Raw genomic sequence first — 19,090 nt, 5'->3', positions numbered from 1 at the left:
CTTCTATTGCAGTAGTATTATTTATTGTACATTTGATACAAAAATTGGAACAGGATGTAGAAAATCTTGACTTTTAGGGGATGTAAAGTGCAATTAAAAGCCAATTCGCACTGAGGGAAACAGACCAACACAGACAACCGACCAAGTTCAGTGCGTCACTTCTTGGACATTTCAAGAAACGCTGATTCAACTATGTTCAAACGGCAAAAACAAGCAGAGACCAACGGCAATAGTCACCAACAGAAGTAACACACTGATCCGACAAATCCCGACAAATGTGTCTGTTGCCATTTGTCAGCATCTCTATCAAGTACACATTTTTAATACAGGGACCACTAGAACACCTTGAACTCTTCATACCATGGTCTCAACAAGTTACTGGAGATATTCCTTAGTTGTCAATATTGATGTGATAGCATAAGGCAGTTGCTACAGATTTGTCAGCTACAGAGTCATGCTGTGACATTGCCATTCCACCACATCCCAAAGGTTCTTAGATTGAGATCTTGTGACAGGAGGTCAATGGAGTGCACTGAACTCATTGGCTTGTTTTGGAACTAACTGGAGGCGATTTATGTTTTGTGACATGGGATGTCATCCTACTAGAAGTAGGCATTAGAAAATGTGGTCATAAATGTATGCAACCATCTCCAATAAGCAAGCCATATGGTTGACTTTTTTTCCCTTGACTTCAGTTCTCTAGATATTGAGACAAGGTGGGACAAATCTGTGGATTCAGGCTGCTTATGCCAAATTCTTCCCCTACTATCTGTTTGCAGAAATCAAGAATCGTCATACTATTCAGCAAAGTTTTCTACAGTCCAGTTTTAGTCAGCCCATGCCCAATTTAGGCTTAGTTTCTTCAGATTCTTGGCTGACAGGAGTTGAAGCTCATGTTGATTTCTGTTGGTGTTGCCTATCCACTTCAAGGTATGAAATGTTGTGAGTTCAGAGATGTTCTGCTGTATACTGCCTGTTATAAAGCATGTTTGTCAGGTACTGTCATCTTCCTTTAGCTTGAGTCAACCTGACCACTGTCCTCTGACTTTATGTCCTCTTACTAATTACCAAGTGGTTTTCACCCACAGAACTGCCACTTACTGAATGTTTTAATATTACTACTATTATTATTGAGCTTTCTACATAGACTTTAGAGCAAGGGTGTCTAATCCTGCTACTGAAGGGCCGTCTTACTGCAGGGTTTGGCATCAATCTGCTTTGGCACATTAGCCTGTAATTTGAAAGTAATCCTGAAGATCTTGATTAGCTGGATCAGTTGTATATAATTAGGGTTGGTGCACCTCACCCTGATACTGTTGCAAATTTAGAGATTTCCAGTTTCTGTGATTTAAGATACTCCAAGCTACTTAGTTTTAAGTTTGGTTTGAACTAAACCTCTTAACTATGTCTGCATGTTTTTATACACTGGATTGAGGAACAATTTGCTTATTAGTTTAGATATTTGCTTAACAAGAATGTTTACCTAATTCACAGAAGCAAACTCTGGCACACTGCTGCTTATTCTGCACAAGAACACCCCTACTTAGAAAGGAAAAGCCGTCTGACCGATTTGAAGCCATCATTCATATTTTTTGTTCTAAATGCTGTTTAGAGATATGTAACTCTCAAAGAGTTAGTTCACCCAAAAATGAAAATTTTATCATTAATTACTCACATGCTCACAAGACACAGAAGAGAAGAAATTGTTGAATAAAGTTATTTTTATGTTATTTGTGCACAGAAAGTGTTCTTATAACTTCATAACATTAAGATTGAAGCATTTATGTCACATTATTTTAACAATGTCCTTACTACCTTTCTGGGCCTTGAACATGGTAGTTGCATTGCTGTTAATGGAGGGTCAAAAATTTCATGGATTTGATCAAAAATGTCTTAATTTGTGTTCTGAAGATGAACAAAGGTCTTATGGGTCTGGAACGACCTGAGGGTGAGTAACTGATGACAGAATTTTATTTTTAGGGTAAACTAACCCTCTAATTATTTATAAAACAATATTAGACAAGTGCAGAAAAAATCTCAAGTCAAATAATGATGGTGAATCTTAGTATACTTATCTAGTAAAAATATGTTAATTGCACTACTGTTAATTACAGTGTATACATTTTTTTGTCATTTACCTCAAAAGAATGGAAGTGGACAACATGCCCCATAGGTGGGCTACATTGTAGCATGACCATATGACAGCTTAAAATGTTATCTGATCTAATGAAAAAAAACAAAAAACAAAAAACAAAACAAGCTGAAATATTTTGTCAGTGAAATAACATTATTTATTTTTCAAATAAAATAATGGCATTTTTTTAAGAATTAAAAGTAATCTAATTTTGCAGTTTGAACACATTGCAACCATGCGTGGGATGGCCCTGATCACAACACACAGTTGTGAAGTATAGTTCAAAACAATGTGAGCAAATAGATGAAACCCATACAGACATTCAGAGATAGTCTTCCTGTCCTCTACACACAGCTCTCATAGAACACAAGACACAAATGAGCCAAAATGCTTTACATTTCTTGAAATAATAATAATTTCTGAACATTAAACATCGATTGTCAGTCTTTATTCACTTGTTTCGTATGGTTTCTCATTAAAACTCCTAAAAGTAAATGGTGTAAATTACATTGCTAATGTCACATTGTAACACAGTGTTACAACGTTCCCCATCTGCGCAATTGGAATTAAAACTGGTTAGTGTCTTCTGCTAGTCAGCGAAGCACTAAAAAACTATCTAAACTGATAAATAACAGATTGGCAAATTAAATAATAGCAGGTTTGTCTCATTTTAAATAAATACTAAAAACTGAGATAAAAAATTTACTTCAGCCAGAAATGTACCATGGTGAAAAAGTATTCAGCAATATTTTCAAAAGTAGTGTTGATAAGGCAACTAGTAAATTCTGTAAATTTCTGTAAATAAGGAAATGTTTAAACGTGTGTTACAACTAACCCCATGTTAATTTGTGCCTGCGCTCCCCTACAGCCCCATGGTGAATCCTCAACCTAGAAACAGCTAAGCAAACCACATATTTTTAGAGCATTTTAGCATTTCTTGCAGTGCGTTTTCTTATTGTGGGAATGGAAATGCTTTGCTTCTGAATATAACCTCAAACTCTGGCTCAGCCACTGTCTAGGCCATTAGCAGGGACTGTTGCGTAGTCTTATATTGAATGGTACCACTTCTGTCACATGTGTCAGGGGCCACTTTTGGCCTGATGGATCGGAGCAATGGAGACCCATGAGTCGAGGTGATGGCATCCGTAGTAGCAGGCGGGGAAAAAAGAAACAATTACCTTGCTGCAAAAACGTTAAACCTCATCAATATTTCAGCTTGCTTCTCGTCGTACAAGACTGTTGTTCCTCTCCGCTGGCTGAAAATACTTTCTTCCCGGGCTGCTCTTTACCTGGAGAGCCTTCGGCTCTTGTGCCACAGCCGGGACTAGACAAGAGGGCAGTGGAGTGAAAAGTGGCCATACTCATTGAGTAGTCTCTCCTCATAGCACCCCCATCTCCCCAGCTCAGGTCCCCCATCACACCACCACACATCACAGAAGAGCTCCTCATTTTGGTCATGATTAGCTAATTATTAATTCATGAGGCCATTCAGCTGTATGGTTGCCCCTTCCTATCCACAGACCCCTTCTGCCTATTCCTCCCCACCTTGGTCAGACCATCTAGTAACCCACTATACACACACACACACACAGTTCCACCTTTTTGGGCTCTGAGGCGCATTGATTTCTCCATTAAGCAGCACTCTGAAGCCACTCCGTCCCCCCATGGATTCTGGTCTCCCTTCCTCCTCTTTGACTCACCCTCGGCCAGTCATCTGGGAGCAGCCGAGAGACAAAATTGCTGTCAACACTCTGATTCACATCACATCTTCAAGTGCTCCACAAATGATCCATGCAGAGCACTATAGATGGAGACTATCTATCTATAGTGCCTCCTGCTGGATGGGTGTGAAACTGCGTAGTAGGTTGGATTTCTGCAAGTGAATGTTTACAATTACTAGGATGTGTTGGACCTGGTTTGGAGTTAGGACTTACAGGACAATGTCCTCCAGGAGCAGGGTTTGATATCCCTGAACTAGATAATACAGCAATACTTATGCCTTGTGTTATATGTCTAATATGTGGTGGGGGACTATTTTGCTGCAGGGCTATTTCTCAATTTCAGTCTATCTCAGGCCTAACACCACTTCTTAATTTCACAGGTAAATTCACAAGTAAAAGATGTCAATAACAATGTTAACACTTTGAACCATACCTACCTTTTGCCTTCAAACAGGAATCGCAGCATCAGTAACTTTTTATTGTATTTATATTGGGCTGTGTGTGATGACAGCTGTGTGAATAAAACTGCTGATTTGGCATAAACTGTGCTCTGCATGTTCTTTTGAGTGAAACCCAAGGCCATAAGCCTGATAGATTTTTGCTGAAGCATGTTTTCAACATGCAGAACCTGGGGGCCTGCTGTAGTGTATCGAAGTATGGCTCTAATGGTGGCAAAGGGAAAGTGCAATACTGCATCTAGGCAGCAGGAAAATCAATATGGGTCTGCCGTATGGGTTTAGGTAAGAAGAAAAATTCTCAGACATGCATCCCGGTGAAATATTATTTCTCCTCCCTCCACTTTTTTCCTGTTAGAGTGATCATAAAATTGTGTTCTCTCTTTACAGTATCGATCAGTCAATAAAGGACTTCACTGACCAAATGGTGAGTACATTATCAGGTCATAAGTACACCTTAGTAGAAATAAAAGCTTTCTTTGCTGTGCCAGGAGGGTGGGTGTAAATGCCATTTTGGAAGTCTAGATCAGGGATATATTATATGCTTTGTCACATGCAGAATGATGTTTACAGATCTTTACAAGCCTCCTGGCATAGGGTGTAAATTATCAGAAAAAAATCTATTTTAAGTGTCCACTTTTGACTTGCCATCATTTGCACATAACGTGTTTAATCATTCTGTCTTACAATTTACATCTAAAAGACTTGCAATGCTTAATAAACACTTTTGTTTGATATGCTTTCATTAGAATATTTTGAGTTCCTCTTAGTTATTCTCAATTAACAGTATTTGGGTAATCCCTTGTATTCTTAAAAATAAATAAATAAATAAAAAAACATTAATTAAACAATCAGTGTTAAGGTGAGACAAAGTGAATGGGGTTGGTTTTTTGAGGGTCATTCCACAAAATTGGTGCCTCTCTCTCTGAGAAAAAATCAAACACAGATTTAAAATAACAACAAATAAATGTGCAATTTAAAAACATAACACTACACTGTAAAAAACAATTTTTTGAGTCAACTTAAAATAATTTGTAACCTGGCTGCTTTAAAATTTTAAGTTCAGTCAACTTGAAATGTTAAATTATAATAAGTGACAACTTAGATATTTGAGTTGAATCAACTTAAAATTTTAAGGCAGCTGGGTTACTTACCCATTTATTACATTTAGCAAACACAAATATCTAAGTTTTTACTTAGTACAACTTAACATTTCAAGTTGAATAAACTTATTTTAGTTGACTGAACTTACAATTTGAAGGCAGCAGGGTAACAAATTAGCTTACTCAAATTGTGTTTTTTATTTTTTACAGTGTATGTATGCTTTGATTAATATCGCATAAAAAAGTTACATAAAATATTATTTGAAATAATTAAAATACCATTTATGCTCGTAAGGGTCATCGTGCAATGTCAATCCTGTTACCATTTTTAAAATGTAAATTTAAACTATTTCTTACACTTAATATAATCAATATCTACAAGTAAAATCCTACAACATGTGCTTTTGTTAACTTGACTATTAGCTAGCAATTAGCAAATTTGTTTGAAATCGTCAAACCTGTTACTGTCAACCTGTTAATTTTTAGAGTAACAGGTTTTGACATATGTAACAGGAATGGCATTGATTGGGTTTGACCCTATTTTTAAAGATCATCTGTGTAAAATTCAAACATTTTAAAGGTCACCCTCTGTATATTATTGAGCTAATGCCTATATCATTCAGTTGCATATGAGTTCTAATTAAACTATAGTAGTGCTTGTATTGGTAACAGGGTTGACAAAAATATCAAAACATGAGGTAGAATAATAAAATAGTATATTAAACTATTATAAAATAATAAATTACATAGCCTGAGATGGCACAATACAATTTCTTGTCATTTTAATGTATCGTCATTTCATGGATGTTTAAAAAATATTACATTTATTTTATTTTTCAGTTTTTCTAAGTGGAAAAGGTTATGATTTCGTGGAATGACCCTTGATGTTTTAAAAACAGAAATGTCAAGCTTATAATTTTATAAAACATATGAATTATTCTGTAGAGTTTTAAAGATGTTTAGATCATTATTAGTGATTTTAAGATTTATGGGTGTAATGGAGAGTAAGTTGTAAAGTGGGTAAGCAGGTTTTTCACAATACATTCATGGTAACACACCAGTTTTAAATCATATTATAAGAATTGCCTCTATCCACTTTTAAAAAAATATACAATTATAACACTTCTTATATTACATTGGAATTACATTGGAAAAATGCGTTAACATTGCAGCAAGGGTTGTTTCTAATACAGCAGCTAAAGAAAATCCGGTAATATTTTATTTGAAGGTGACTTTGTTACATATGTTACATGTATTTACTATTATAATAACAATTAATTAAAGGAGTAGTCCACTTCCAGAACAAAAATTTACAAATAATGTACTCACCCCCTTTTTCATCCAAGATGTTCATGTCTTTCTTTCTTCAGTCATTAAGAAATGTTTTGTTTTTTTTTTTGAGGAAAACATTTCAGGATTTTTCTCCATATAATGGACTGATATGGTGCCCCCAGTTTGAACTTTCAAAATGCAGTTTAAATGTGGCTTCAAACGATCCTAAATGCAGTTGTAAACGATCCCAACTGAGAAAGAAGAGTCTTATCTAGCAAAATGATTGGTTATTTTCATTAAAAAAATACAATTGAAATACTTTTTTATCTCAAAGGCTCATCTTGTCTTGCTCTGCCTGAACTCGGTGTATTCTGGCTCAAGGCAGTTAGGATATGTCAAAAAACTCCAATGGTATTTTCTCCCCCAACTTCAAAAATCATTTCAAACCACTACATCGCTGCAGAACTACCGACCCAGTCTTTGCAAATTGTATTATTTTTATGAAAATAACTGATTGTTATGCTAGATAAGACCCTTCTTTCTCGGCTGGGATTGGTTACAACCGCATTTGGGATCGTTTGAAGCCACATCTAAACTGTATTTTGGAAGTTCAAGCTCAGGGCACCATATCAGTCCATTATATGGAGAAAAATGCTGAAATGTTTTCCTCAAAAAGCATAATTTCTTTACAACTGAAGAAAGAAAGACATGAACATCTTGGATGACAAGGGGGTGAGTTGTAACAAGGATGCCTTAAAATAAAGTGTAACCGAGAATCCTTCTTTTTTCTGTAATCAACCTCTCTGTATTTTCTTTTGCAACAAAAATAATATCTGCTGTAGTCTTCCATTCGCTACTATAGAACTTTACCCAGCTATGATGAAATGTGAATAAGGTCCACTGTAAGTGCCTCTTTCTGAAGTGCCACAACAAAGAGCTTACCTCTTAAATATTCATACTGTTGGTTTGATTGTTTTTTCAGATTAAATGATGTGGAAACCACGTCTAATGTGAGTAAATAAGGCAACATCCATTTATTTCCTGCCATTTCACATATCATTGATCCTTCCTTGGATGTACATTCATTTACATGCATAATTAAATTTTCTCCAGAATATAACGCCACTCAAGGGGATATGATTTAAAAAGCAAGTGATTGAGTGATGTGCAACTGTTCGTGAGGTCATCATGAGCTATCGTTGAGAAGTACTCCAACTACTCCAACTGAGACCCCTGGATGTCTTATTTTCCAGGGTTGAGTTAGCAGTTGAGCAGGAGGAGGTTGTGTTCTACTTTGAGGAGGTGCTTATTTACATGGCTGACACACTGGGATCACCTTCAAAGTGGCTCGTAATGAGACGGGACGACTGAGGAGGGAGGCCGGCCGCTGCATGTGGTGCAGGGGACGATCGGGGAATGTACTGAATTATAAATGAGTTTTCTGCACAAGAAATGTGACAGTTAGCTTTAATTCCCCGTTTAGCCGGAATAGGTTTAGACAAGACTGTGCTAACTAATCAATAGAGCCCTGCCGCAAATGTTCTCGGTGCTCCCCTGTTCCTCAGACAGGCCAAGGCTCGGATGCAATGAACTCTACCCAGCTCTGATTTGCCTTGGTGTAACTCTGTACGGCCATGACTTTTATGTATTTTTGGGTCTGAAGTTAAAGAGGTAAGCACTTCACATCATGAATATGGATTTTCCAGAGCAGATCTCACTGAAGGAATTTCCTCTGGTCTGCACTGAAGCTGAACTTTAGCTGATCCTGATCTTTGTCAGATTAAAGTACTGAAAGGCAAATAAAATGATCGCACACATTAATTAGTAAAATTAGACATGAACTCCTATAGTTTCTAAATTTCAACAGAGGTACTTTACTAGAACCAAAGTCAGTCTGTAGCCATCTTGTAACGCCGTGGGCAGCTGTTGTCTACGGATATACAGCTCCTATCTGCTTAAATGGGAAACCAAAATCTTCAAAAGTGTTTTTAAGTATTACGTTTTGATAACCTATGCAATAAATAAGCAATAATATTCAAGAATGGTATTATAAATTTGCTTCTTTAGGGGAAGATTTTTCTCATTTATTTTTCCACAAAAATTCTGTCAGGCAAGGACAAATGTACAGTTGAGGTCAAAAGTTTACATACACCTTGCAGAATCTGCAAAATGATCATTATTTTACCAAAATAAGAGGGATCATACAAAAACGCTCACTGATGCTTCAGAAGGAAAAACGATACATTAAGAGCCGAGGGGTGTAAACTTTTGAACAGAATGAAGATGTGTACATTTTTATTTTGCCCAAATATCATATAGATTTTTTTTTATTTAGTACTGCCTTTCAGAAGCTACAGAAGATACTTACATATTTCCCAGAAGACAAATAAGTTACATTTACCCTGATCTTCACATTTAAAAAGTTTTCACCTCCTGGCTATTAATGAACCGTTTTTGCTTCTGAAGCATCAGCGAGCGTTTGAACATTCTGTAATAGTTGCATATGAGTCCCTTAGTTGTCCTCTGTGTGAAAAGATGGATCTCAAAATCATACAGTCATTGTTGGAAAGGGTTCAAATACACAAGAATGCTGAAAAAAACAAAGAATTTGTGGGACCTGAAGGATATTTCTGATAAACAGCGAGCAGTTTAACAGTTCAGGACAAACAAGGGGCTCATGAACAACTACCACTAAACAAAAAAAAAAAGAGCTGTGGATCCTTCAGGAAACAACACAGTATTAAGAATCAAGCGTATGTAAACTTTTGTACAGGGCCATTTTATAAATTTAACTATTATTTTTACTTGTGGTCTATATGTAAACATCTTTTATGTGAAATATCTCAGGTCAGTACTTAATAAAAAATAACATGCATTTTGTATGATCCCTTTATTTTGGTATAATTAACATTTTGCAGATTCTGCAAGGTAAACTTTTGATCTCAATTGTATAATGCTCCTCGTGATGTGTGTTTGCTTCTATTGAAGAGTGCATACATTTTTTACAATGTGGACAGACACCACAGAGAGCTACAAACATTGTGCTGTATTTACATAATAGTACTGCAAGAGCTTGCCCATATTTCCATGTGTGCACAAAAATAGTGCTGACAAATGTGTTAAGGATTGCTAAAATATTTTTAGTTCGTGCAATAAGGAATGTTCAGGGTATTTCACCAAATCTTAATACAAACCTAATTAAAATGTTTTTTAAAGAAACCAAAAAATGTATTTGTTCTTTTGTTTGTTAGCTGTAAGATAATGGGTACCCAGTGCACTGATAATATCTTACATTTTAAGTATTCAAATGTGACCCTGGACCACAAAACCAGTCATATGTTGCACGGGTATATTTGTAGCAATAGCCAAAAATACATTGTATGGGTCAAAATTATTTGTAAATTTCCTACTGTAAATATATAGAAACTTAATTTTTGATTAGTAATATGCATGGCTGAGAACTTCATTTGGACAACTTTAAAGGGAATTTTCTCAATGTTTATTTATTCACCCTCAGATTCCAGATTTTCAAATAGTTGTATCTTGACCAAATATTGTCCTCTCCTAACAAACCATACATCAATGGAAATCTTATTTATTCAACTTTTAGATGAGGTATAAATCTCAGTTTAAAAAAAATGGACGCTTATGACTAGGGTCATAAATCAACAAATAAATTCAAAACCACAACATTGTTCTACTAACTACACAATAATGGCTAGCACAAGTGCTAACTTAAGTAATGTTAAGTAGCCTATAGTACATTGTCCTGTTTATCAGTCAATGTATCAGAAACGTTTTATTGATTATAATGTGACTAGCAATAAAAATAAATAATACATTCATTAAAAAGTATCATAAACTGTAATGAGAAAGGGGTCCAGAGATATTCCAGATATATCCAGGAACAATAAATACCAGACATAATTGTTAAACCAAGGCCTTTCTTGTAAAATGTGTACACTCTTTGCAGGATAACCATTTGCGTTATGTTATGGCAGTAAGCTTTCTTGATTTATTCAATAGCTACTTGAACCTAAAAAGACCAAATAAAAAGAAAAGAGGATTAATGGCAGTCAAAGTTAATTACAGAAAATCAAAGAATGAGGTTAATACTAAACATCTACAAAACTGAAAACTGAACAAACAAGGTATTAGCACTATTTTAGAATTTACAGTTTTCTGATATAAATTTTAGTATAGTAGTCACTGAAACGGTACATCTATAGTATATAAATGAGAAGTGAAAAGAGTCTGATATTTGGAATCAAAATTTTACTAATCTCTGGTAGCTAGACCTGACTGTATTATTCTTGCCAAAATCTACCTATATATATATATATATATATATATATATATATAAAGACATTTTTGGGATTTTTATTTGCCAATATGGGTTTACATTAAATAGTACAATAATTCAGTGGTACAACATGGTACAGAAGGAAAAGTAACGGGAAATGTGTATAGAATCTGTGGTCAAAATGTCTACTTGTCCAAAAGTAAAGTTTAATTATTTTACAGTCATAACTCTGAAAATACAGTGGAATATACAAGTCTGGAAATTGTGAAATGCCTCAAACAAAACTCACTTTCATAGGCCGATGGCACTAACCCATGGCAAACTTTAGCAAATCCAGTGAATGATTAATCCCCAAAAGAGTTTGCTGTATCATCTTTGAACCTTGTAAACACGGTTTCCAGGCGGACTGATTTGGAAGTTGTGCATTACATATTGTAGCGTTGGTGGTGATGTCTTAGGCAGAGACTATTGTACAATTTCACAAACTAGATTGTTTTACTATCAGTAGAGGTTCGTTCAGTAGTTTATGAATGCAAACACATTTTGGTAATTGTTCAGATTCTTTCTATAAAAACTTGAAATCAGTTCCATTTTAGTAAGGTGTAAAGGGGCCAAACATCCTTCATAGTGCAACATGCAAAGCTTTTGTCTGACCTTGGCTTCATCATTTGGGATTGTGGGTTGTGTATCTGTAGTGGAGGGAAAAACTTTATCAAATCTCCAATGACTTGTGTGAAATTCAAATGCGCTCCTACAAGCACAAGAGATGAAGCAGACTGCCATTCACAGGGATGAGTGATACGGCACCCAGCACTCTGACAGGACGGCAATCGATCTCTGCAAACCTTGTCTTTATAAAAGGCATATGAGAAGAAAAAGGGGAAAAAAAGCTCTAATAAACATCTCTTTAACTTGGCTTGCTCACAACAAAGCTACCCTTTCTGTCAGCCAGAGCTGCCTTAGAAAAAAAGATGCACATGTGATCAATTATGGATGCGCTGTCTCCTACCCCTGGAGTTGGCGAACACATTAGGTAATGCAGGAGCTCAATTTAACTAGATGGGCTTGTTAATGTGTCCCGCTGGGAAAGGCCTCCGGTTCCTTTTGAGTTTCCTCTTGAACGGGAAGGGAAAATAATGTTTGGAGATGGTAGATGAGAGACTGCTTGGAGTTGGCACGGCATCCCAAAGAGAGGGCCACCCTTCTACGCTCGAGTCAAGGACGCACGAGTGGGCATCGGGTATAAACAGTATCAAGGACGCTGGTTGTGTTCTAGGAACTGTCTGCTGATTAGACTTTTCTTTGCAGTCATTGCTCTCCAATTCATTGGAGGTTTAAATTAATGATGCCCTTGTTCTAGTTTTTAACTTCTGGTGGTTTTAAAATGTTGTCAGGTGTGTGGTTCCATTTATTCATTGTTTCACTTGAACTTTACACAGCAAGAGAGACCACAGGGCTTATTAATGATGCAAAATGTGTTCTCATCATTTGTGATATATTAAACAAACAAGACTGGAATGTAATTTTTATGTGTCCACATTCAGGAACCCGAGACCTATTATTTGTCTATTCTGGTAAGTGACCCAGACTCATGCAGATGCGGTCCTTGCCGAGAAATGTATGATCTTTCTCCAGTGCTCTGCACTCCACGATTGGCCTTTGTAGAGAATCTAAAAGGACCTCAATTAGCGGGCCGAGAAAGCGCCTGATGGAATGAGAGTGCCGTCTGTGAACTCACTCTGCATGCGTCCGCTAATGCAGGCTTCGGTTTGGGTCTGTGCCCTCAGCTCTAATGTGAGCCACGTTGCTCTTTGAGTGACATGCTGTATGCAAAAAAATGAGACCAGGCTGGTCCAGGCTTTTTAATGTGACCAGTTCCTTGGGACCGAGACCTGAGTAGTAATTGCAGACTGATGGAGGGGAGGTGGCAGGTGTGACTGTCAGCTCTAATCAAGCCCTTGTGCCCAAATCCCATGATCCTTCAGGAGCGTGAAAAAAAAAGAGTGAAAATAGAGCGCTCACTTTTCACCGCCACATCCATTTCCTCTCACCCCTCCTACGCTTGTCCCCCGACTCTGTTTTCACCTTTCTCTTCTCTACCTTAGCCTGTGCTCTTTCACCCTTTCCACACCTGTCGACTCGATTATGGAAATTAGCATTTGTGACGGAGCTCTAAAAAGCAGATTAGCAAGAGGAAAGGCTTTTTATTGTGACATGGCTATTCCATTGGGGGACCAGAGGGTGGAATTTGCACATCATTTGGAGGGGGGCCCTTATGTTTGCTCAGTCTGGTTGGGAAGAGAAGTAGAGTGTGCTTTTTTTTTTTCTCAAGGGGGCAGGGCATGGGTGCATGACAGGACGTCCCGTTGAAGGATATCAGTATTCCAGATCAGAGCATACATTGTTTCAATACAATATGAAATGTACTATTAGTCACTGATTTCGATAACCTCCATTAAATGCATTTAAACACTGAATGCCACAAAAATGTCTTGAAAGAATCAGGTTTAATGCAAGATGACTACTTTTAACATTGGCCTCATTCATTTTCGTTTTAAGTGGCTCGCTTTGAAATTATTTTTTGCTTTTTAAGTTTGTTTTTTTTAAATAAAAATTTTATTTATTTATTTTAATCTACTTAAAATGATTCCTTGCTTTGTCACACAAGTGGTCAAGCTCAAGAACTTGTAGTTTATTTATAGCACATTTTATACACAATAATTCAAAGGGCTTCACATAAAAAAGATTTAAATAATTATTAAATAATCAAAACAGGTACATAAGAAATAAGAATAACAATTAATCAAATAATAAATTAATACTTGATTTAAAGTGTATTAGTTAAAAATAAAAAAGAGAGGGATACAAAAATAAGACACAGTGCAATTAGCCAGAGGTAGTAGCACAGTGCTCATTCATTAAAGGGATCATGACATTGATTATTATTTTTTTTTAATATAACATTTTAATATGTTCCTTGAGGTTTACTTATTATGTTAATAAAGTTTTTTGCACATAAATAAATAAATAATGATGGGAAAATTATTATTTTCAACCCTCATTCTGACCCTCTGTCTGAAACAACTTGTTTTTAAGGAGTGTGTCCTTTAAGGCTTGTCAGTAATTGGCCACTGTTATGATTGGCTAATGCCATTGCATAGGAAGCAGTATCAACGCCCCTCGCTATTGCACGTGAGTGTTTTGACAACATGATCAGCAAAATGCTTCGAACAATCCTTAGACATGATCCGGGATACCATTAAAAACAAACTTGCTCCACTTGTTCCTTACGCTGGGAACTGTCTAATATCTGTAGAAAGACGTGAATGAGCTGTTTAAACCAAATGTCAAAGCGAACATTCTTTCATTCCATTTCATTCCTATTGACAACAGACTGAAGCGTGTGGAGTGTGTCAGAAAGCGAACGTGAATCTGTATACTGCATCCAGTGTAGACAAGATAGCGGCATTTGATGATTGTCATTTCTATTTGCTTTTGACTCAATGTAACACTCGCATTCAGTGCAATCAAGTGTCAAACCGTTAAGCTACTGAACATCAGTGGGCGGGGCCTATAGTGCTAACAGGATTATTCATCAATATCTTGCTCTGGTGGCAGTGTTTATGCAAATGTTTGTACCCTTGTGATGTCATCTGGCACCTCAGATCCAAATAAGCCATTTTTGGTGCTTGATTAAAGGAGAAGTCCACTTCCAGAACAAAAATGTACAGATAATGCACTCAACCCCTTGTCATCCAAGATGTTCATGTCTTTCTTTCTTCAGTCTTAAAGAAAAGTCTTTTTTGAGGAAAAGTTTTTCAGGATTTTTCTCCATATAGTGGACTTCTATGGTGCCCCCAGTTTGAACTTCCAAAATGTAGTTTAAATGTGGCTTCAAACAATCCCAAATGCGGTTGTAAACAATAGTCTTATATAGCGAAACGATTATTATTTTCATAAAAATGATACAGTTTATATATTTTTAAATGTCAAATGCTAGCTTGTCTAGCTCTGCCTGAACTCTGTTTTTTCCAGCTCATGACAGTTATGGTATGTCGAAAAACTCCCATCTCATGTTCTACCTCAACTTCAAAATCATCCTATATCGCTGTTTTACCTTTTTTGTTATGGGTGTTTGATCTTCTTTGGATGTTCACTTTGCAAAGATTGGGTCGGTACTTTTGGAGCGATGTAGGATGATTTTGAAATTATTTTTGAAGTTGAAGGAGAAAATATGATTGATGATGAGTTTTTCAACAAACTGTCTTGAACCAGAATACACTGAGTTCAGGCAGAGCAAAACAAGATGAGCATTTGAGATTAAAAAGTAAAAAAGTGTTTTTTTTAATGAAAACAACTGATCAATTTGCAAGATAAGACCCTTCTTCCTCGGCTGGGATCGTTTGAAGCTGCATTTAAACTGCATTTTGGAAGTTTAAACTCAGGGCACCATAGCAGTCCATTATATGGAGAAAAATCCTGAAATATTTTCCTCAAACATAATTTCGTTATGACTGAAGAAAGACAGATATGAAAATCTTGGATGAGAAGGGGGTGAGTGCATTATCTGTAAATTTTTGTTCTGGAAGTGGACTTCACCTTTAAATAAATGCTTTGTTTATAATGAGGTGGACATTTTAAACTATGAAACTTGCAGGATTTTTTTAATTTTACAAAGACCCTAAAGGCCAAAAGATCAAGGCAGATTTGATTTCTCATGTCATGACCTTTTTAAATGCATAGTTTGGATTTAAATGTGGTTCTGTTGAAGCACATCTGATTTTTTCTGGTAGCTGGTTCCTGCTCGGGTGGCATAATAAGAATTCTTTCTTACTGACTTGATCTTAATGATCTGAGTGTTCATTCAGGTTTATATTAGATGTGCTAGTTTATACTAGATTAGAGGTCCTAGGCCAATAATTGATTTATGAATAAGTAGTAGTACTTTAAAATCAATTCTAAATGTAACAGGAAGCCAATGTAAAGATCTGAAGACTGGTGTGATATGCTCAGATTATCCGGTTCTGCTTAGAATCCTGGCAGCAGCATTCTGTATGAGCTGCAGCTTTCTAATGGTCTTTTTAGGAAGTCCGGTAAGGAGTCCATTACAATAGTCCACCCTGCTGATGATAAAAGTATGGACAAGTTTCTTCACATCTTAACTGTACACAGAACATCTAATTCTTGCAGTATTTTTGATAGAATAATACAGTTTAATCAATGCTTTGACTAAGGTCAGACTTTAAAATCACACCATGATTCTGGACTTGATTTTTTCTTGTTAGATCCCTAAAGTCAAGGTGTGCACTGACCTTGAGAATTTTGTCTTTGTTTCCAAAAGCAATGACTTCAGTTTTCTTTTTGTTTAGCTGAAGAAAGTTCATCAATGCATTGGCACAGGGAATTACTAGGAAATAAGGCTATGTAAATCTGTGTGTCATCTGTATGCCTGTGGTAAGCAATTTGGTACTTTTGGCTCAGTGGGACCATGCAACTTTGAACAGGAGTGGTGCAAAAATTGAACCCCGTGGGACTCCACAAGTAACCCCCTACCTTTGAAGTATCACCTGAGAAGGCAAGACAATGACAAGATGAGATCTGAAGTCTTGGGTGATGATACTATTGTATAAAGCTTTAATTTTTCAGAAAGACTTGATTCATTAAAAATGTACTCTGTCCCATTTCGCCGACAGTGTTTAAATATTGTAACTGCCATATATCAGACTGCATTTCACTGTATGGTGATCCACTACTTGGAGACTGTTTAACCCAGGGTTAACGGGAGGTTGTCGCCTTGGCCTCTTTCCCACATCAGCTCCTGCTCCTCAACATCTGAGGCCTGAGTTCTCCTCTTCATCTACTAGCAGCTTTGTAAGGGCAGCCACTCAGCAGGAGGGCTCTGATCCGCTGGTGACCACAAACTGTGTGTCAAGCACACAGTTTAACACTGACCTGATCTGCCTTGAACGTTCATGGCGGTGAGTAATAGTAAATAAGTTTTGTTTTGTCTAAGAATTGTTTCTTTTTTATTAAATTTGTTTTCATTTTTGAAGTCTATATGAAATTTAAATATTGTTATTTTATTTGGTTAGACAGACAGAGGTTAGTATGCTAATTATTAACATACAGTATTTATAAATATCTAATATTCAAACTTGCAATAATTATACCTATGTTGCAGATAGGAATGTTTAATTATATAATTTTATTTCTACAGCTTTCTATACTATTAAATCTCTTTCCTTTACACTGTCATAGGATCATTCCTGAAAGGTTTGGGTGTCTGTTTGGCCAGGCTGGTCATGTCTGGTACTTCGTTGAACAACATGTGGAGGAAAGCGAGTATTGTGTAGAATATTTTATTTTTCTGCTGAGAAAGCCAGAAGGTCAATATCTCATGTCTTTGAAGACCAGGAAGTGGAGTTGGTTTTTTTTTTTTTTTTTTTTTTTTTTGAATTAGTAAAGTTTTGCTAGGTTACATGAAAAACTGAACCCATTTTGGTCTTACAGTTTCTTACTTATTTACTGTAAGTTCTGTTCATTGTAATAAACATACAACTGTCTATGTAAACAATTATGTTTAGGTTTGATAATCATACATGGTGCTCAAAAACATTAACCACTAGCTTTACGTGTAAGAATTTGGTTCTGAATACAGTTTGTAAAAACATTCTGTTTCAGAGCATTCAAGCAGGTAGCCTGTCTAATCATAGTACTTAACAAATTGGTGCTTAACAAAACTAGAGATATTGTCGGAGCTGTGGAGTAAGTAAAATGCTTACACAATTTAATTAGATAGCAAAATATGAATTTAATGGGGGCTTGTGGCAAAAATGGCATGAATGCCAAAAAAAGTATGCCCCTGCTCAATAAAACAATGCATTAAGGCTTTCACGATTAAAATTAAATGTTAAAATGAATGAGAAGTGTCAATTCGCGGAATTACATTTAGATTCGCTCACGGCATATTTCACGCGCTGTTTTGTGCAGCCTTGTGCCTTGAGCCTTGTGACCAATCAGACGCGTTTCTGTTGACCTTATTAATGCATTGGCCAATCAGAGACGCTTAGATTAGTCAGCACTGAAAATGCGCCAATCAGATGCGCTTAGATTAGTCGGCGCAGTAAACGTTGGAGCTGTGGTGAGTGTGCACGCTCTCGAATTCCCTCATCATAAACAACACAGTGCAGATATATGTAAATAAAAGATTAATTTAGAGTTTTTGCATAACTTGTGCTAGACTAGGCTAAAGTCATGGACAACATGTATATCTAAGAAGCCAGAATGTGACTACCCAAAATGAAACAAAAATGTTTTATATTGTTTTCTATATCGATATTAATAAACATTATTACAATATAAAGTTCTATAAATAATCTACTATAATGATTTTTGTCATAATATTATAGCCCCATAAACTCCTGTTTTTCACATGTATAATTTAGATACAATTTTAAACAGTCTATTGTAATTAACTGTTTAAAATATTGCTAAAAGTAATTGGGTAATTTTAAGTATTTGACATTAAAGACAACATAGTATGGTGATTATAATAATAATAAGGTGAATATAAAAACTAAAATGCCCCTGGAAATCAGTTCAATGGGGGGAGATATTTCCCCTTAATGCAAAACATAATTTCTGACCCTGGCTTACAATATTTCCCAGTCCTATCTAATTTACTGTTTATAAAAGTGACCATAAAAAAAAATAAAAATAAAAAAATCTGGTGAAGCGGGTGGGCATAGTTTATTAAAAAAATGTCCCTACCTCACAGCTACATAATTTTTGTGCGCATCAGGCCTGCACATCCACAGAGTAGAAAAAGTTTGATGAATGAATCATAAATCCTGTGAAAGTGCACCAGAAGAAAGACAGTTGGGAGGGGGAGAGGGGAACGACACGGCAGCTAATTTGCTGACATGGGGGCGATGGGGAGGTTGGCCTCTGATAATATTGTTTCTTGAAGGAGCAGCACAAGCAGTGAGAGGAACAAAAGTAACTGTGCCCCACAAATCCTGTAGCCAATTAGTCTGTATCAATAATTAATAGGCATTGTCTGTATGGGCCACAGCAGATTGAGTTTCTCTCTGCCTGCCTAG

At 36.3% G+C, this 19,090-nt stretch overlaps 1 long non-coding RNA gene across 1 annotated transcript; it reads left to right on the top strand.

Annotated features, from left to right (window-relative positions):
• Nucleotides 1-4,479: 4,479 nt before the first annotated feature.
• Nucleotides 4,480-8,712, top strand: LOC127152490 (uncharacterized). The gene is made up of 4 exons (XR_007825084.1): nucleotides 4,480-4,595; nucleotides 4,701-4,737; nucleotides 7,668-7,695; nucleotides 7,799-8,712. It is a non-coding gene; the product is annotated as an uncharacterized LOC127152490 (long non-coding RNA).
• The last annotated feature ends 10,378 nt before the right edge of the window (nucleotides 8,713-19,090 follow it).

The sequence above is a fragment of the Labeo rohita genome, chromosome 21 (genome assembly GCF_022985175.1).
Source record: "Labeo rohita strain BAU-BD-2019 chromosome 21, IGBB_LRoh.1.0, whole genome shotgun sequence".
NCBI classification, from domain to species: domain Eukaryota; kingdom Metazoa; phylum Chordata; class Actinopteri; order Cypriniformes; family Cyprinidae; genus Labeo; species Labeo rohita.
The sequence above is the reverse complement of the archived record's forward strand: the minus strand, read 5'-3'. Positions and strand labels throughout refer to the sequence as shown.